The sequence below is a fragment of the Silene latifolia genome, chromosome Y (genome assembly GCF_048544455.1).
Source record: "Silene latifolia isolate original U9 population chromosome Y, ASM4854445v1, whole genome shotgun sequence".
NCBI lineage: Eukaryota > Viridiplantae > Streptophyta > Magnoliopsida > Caryophyllales > Caryophyllaceae > Silene > Silene latifolia.
This window is the reverse complement of record NC_133538.1, coordinates 281,413,570-281,417,507: the sequence shown is the minus strand read 5'-3', so window position 1 is coordinate 281,417,507 and position 3,938 is coordinate 281,413,570. Positions and strand designations below refer to the sequence as shown.

The 3,938-nt window shown below is 45.3% G+C and overlaps 1 non-coding gene across 1 annotated transcript; it reads right to left on the bottom strand.

Annotated features, from left to right (window-relative positions):
• Positions 1-614: 614 nt before the first annotated feature.
• Positions 615-721, bottom strand: LOC141635914 (small nucleolar RNA R71). The gene has a single exon (XR_012540567.1). It is a non-coding gene; the product is annotated as a small nucleolar RNA R71 (small nucleolar RNA).
• Positions 722-3,938: the final 3,217 nt, after the last annotated feature.

Genomic DNA, 3,938 nt, shown 5'->3' with positions numbered 1-3,938 from the left:
TTTTTGTAGTTTCTTCTTATGCGCAGGTCACAGGGTGGTGAATTAGTACCTTTCAATCCTGAGATTGAGAAGACCTTGCGTGAGTCGAGACATTCATTAAGGGTATTGCCGACAGAGGAAGAGCTGAGTACTCTGTCTAGTTACTACGAGAACGAACTGTTCGAAGAAGATCCACCTACATCTCCTGCTTCTACTTCTTCAGCTGAGACAATCACTTCTCCAGACATTCCAATCATGGCTGAAGAAGCAACTATAGCAAGTCATTCTGACCCGACAACTGCAAATCTATACAAGGGGTTCGAATTACCTGGAGCTGATAGGAAATTCGAACCGAAGCCTTCCTATATCAACTTAGTTGAGAGGAACCAGTTCGGGGGAGCTGCAAGTGAAGATGTAGCCAAGCACATGGAGATATTTATCGATTATTGCTACTCTATACCCCCGCCGACCGGTGTGACCCAGGACCAGATAAAGGAGACTATGTTTATATTTTCACTTTGTGATGCTACAAGGGAGTCGTACAGAGATCTGGATCGAGCTGCTCATGGGATCACCGACTGGAATTCTTTGGCCTTGGCATTCACAAGAAATACTTCTCTGCCTCGAAGACGAATGCCATTAGAGCTCAGATCACGAGCTTTAAACAGGGACCTGATGAGAACTTTCATGAAGCATGGGTCCGTTTCAAGAAGCTAGTGCGAACCATTCCGCACCATGGGTTCGAAAAATGGAGTCTTTGCAATCAGTTCTATAATGGGCTGTATGACGATCGAGAGGGCTATCTTAGATCTTTGCGACCAATGGCCGATTTGTTGAGAATATGGGAGAGACTAAGGGGTGGAAGATCATTGATGACTTAGCCACCCATAAAGGCGAATATGGGAATTCGAGAGGCAATCGGAGGAGGAGTCTTTGAATCCCCTTCCTGGCGCATTAGAGGCTCTCACGGCGAGGTTTGACAAATACGAGTTGGGAGGAGCTTCAAAAGGAGGGATGTATCATGTGAATCTTTGTTTCGAGACGGTCCTTTCGTGCAGTAGAAGATGTGGAGCTGAGGGACATGTCTCATAAAATTGTCCTAGTCCCTTTGAGTCTTGTCTTTGCCTTTCAACATTACGGTGACAAACACGTACTATGAGCCGAATGTCCATCCCAACTTGAGGTGGAGTAACCGGAATGTCCCGAATCCGACTCAACCTCCCCAACAAGATGGCAGACAGACTTATGTGCCTCCTCATAAGCAACAACGATTTCAAAAACCTCCTTATGTGCCGCAAAGAACAACAATCCCAAAATTACGAGTTTGCTTTGAGTTGAAGAATATCTTTGCAAAAGGAGTCCCAAGCTAGAGAGGCCGGAATGAAACTGCTAGAGAGCCAAATTGCTCAATTGGCTAGCAAGAATACCACTCGAGCTCCGGGACACTTACCGACTCAGACGGACCAAAAAGAGACCCTTAATGCCATCACTTTGAGGAGCGGGTCCACCCGGAGGGGCCTCGCTATGATTGAGGATGCCCTGAAAAAGATAAGCGGAACCGAGTCAAAACAAAGTCGGACGAACAAAGGAAAGAAAAAGGCGTCGCCGGTATGTCGGTCGATCGATCGACATACCCGGCGATCGATCGAGGTGCAACAAACGGTAGCTTCTAGTATCTTGAAGCCCGATCGATCGGCCCGACCTAACCGGTCGATCGACTGAGATTGCTGCTGATAGTGAACTTTTTCGTCCTCCAATGCCCGATAACTTGAGGGATCATTTGTTTTGGGGTACGACTGCCCCGAAAATATTGAGGCCAGACTCGACTGCTGATGGGTCTGTTCCGGTTCCGAAGTACGACCCAATGTCGACCAATGGTTCATATTTGAGACGGTCTGAAGAGGGGTCAAGCTTCAATAAGGAGAAGGTAGTGGACTTCCAGCCTAAGTCCACGGATGCCGGCATGCGAGATTTAGAAGAGAGGGCTAAGTTACTTCTTACAGCCCCCTATCTGGAGAGATTGGTGCCGACGAAGGAACAGGTATCTTTCAATAAATTTGAAAATATTGTTCGTAGTTTAAACGTACAAGTACCTTTCCTTGAATTAGTGAATCAAGTGCCCGCTTACATGAAGTTTATGAAGCAATTACTGTCCAAAAAGAGGTCACTTGAAACTGTGTATACTGTCGCACTCACTAAAGAGTCATGTTCTTATTTGACTCACACTGCACCCCATAAGCTAGAGGACCCATGTAGCTTTTCCGTTCCTTGTAATATAGGTACCTTCTCTATTGAGAAGGCATTATGTGACCTAGGAGCTAGTATTAGCGTCATGCCCTTAAGTCTTGCTAGAAAGTTAAAATTGAATAGGTTTGCAGTTACGAGCATGACCGTTCAGATGGCTGATCGCTCTGCGGTCCAGCCTATAGGAGTCTTAGAGGACATCCCTGTGCAAATAGGGAAGTTTTTCTTCCCTGTAGACTTTGTGGTCCTAGATATGCCCGAGGATGCCCACATACCTATCATTCTAGGTAGGCCATTTCTGCACACTGCTGGTGCAGTTATTGATGTTGGCTCTGGGACCCTGACCTTCAAAATAGGGAAACACTCCATTGTCTTTGCTCAGACAGTTAGGAAGAAGGACCCCATGTGGCCTGTCACTTGCAATACGGTTTCTGAAAAGAAATCCTATTTTATACTTCCTGATATGCCTGTCTCTATTCCTACTCCTGTTGTAACACCTCCGTCCCAGATTGGGAGCAAAGTGGAGGAAGATTCTTCTGTTTTAGCCATTGTAGGAGCTGGTTTGGGGAAGGAAGAGCCACATATCGCTCCAGCTGTGAAGGACCAAATCGTTTCAAGGGGCGGTCTTGGATGCCTGAGTTATGGCACTGATGAGGAGCTTGAAGATGAACCAGCCAGAGTGAGAAAGTCCGACTTGGACTTTGATGAGCCGGAAGAGGTCATTGATTGGGGAGATGACGAAGCTGTTGATCCGTCAAGCTCTACGGATGCTGAAGTTGAGAAAGGTGCAGCTGAGAAGGTGAGCACCGTTGAGGCTACCTCTTGTAGCCAGAAGCCAGTCAAGTGGGCCATTCCATGGCCGTTCTTGATCAACTATTAGTTGATAGAGACTTATTTAAAACATTTACATTTTATTTGCTTTCGTTGAACCTTTTTATTTATTGTTTTGTGTGCGCGAAACTTCGCCGTTTATGTTTGCTTAGGATTTTAAACTCTTTAGATGGTTACTTTGGGTTTTGCGCAATTTTTGGGCGCGTATTATTGTGCAATTGCAGGTTTTTAGACCTCATTAGCTAAAGTAATTGAGCAAATACGAAGAAATCTGAAGTTACAGCAGTATTTTCAGTCGATCGACTGGTCTGTATAGTCGATCGACTGGTCTGTATAGTCGATCGACTGGTCTGCAGTTTCTAGGAGCTACTGTTCCTTTCACCTTGGTCGTTCGACTGAGTGATGTGATCGATCGACCGCCCTGCACTGCTGTACTGGTTCACGATCTCTCCCCTGCTGTGTTTGGTCGATTTGCAGAATTGAGGGAGTTTTCTACTCCACTTTACCTTCCGTCATATTATTTATTTCTTCTATTTTCTCAATTGTGCACATAATACCGCTTCAAAATTGTTTTCTCGGACTTATGCGTGGTTCTTTTGTCTTTTCAGGTCCTTATTGGTAGCACTGCTAGCTACTAAAACCTCCTAGCTCACGCTGGTTTGGGGAGGTTTCCTTTTGCTGCGCTTAAAGTCTTGTGAGTTCCCGAGTTTTACTTCATGTCTCTTTTATTTATTTTTCTCGCAAATTCCCGTTTCTCTTTCATTACATGATTTTGCACAATGGGGACATTGTGCGATGTGGTTTGGGGAAGGGTTTTGCGTCGCATATCATTTGCTTGCATTCACGTTTACATTTCAGTTTGCATTGTTTATTTCATTTCTCTT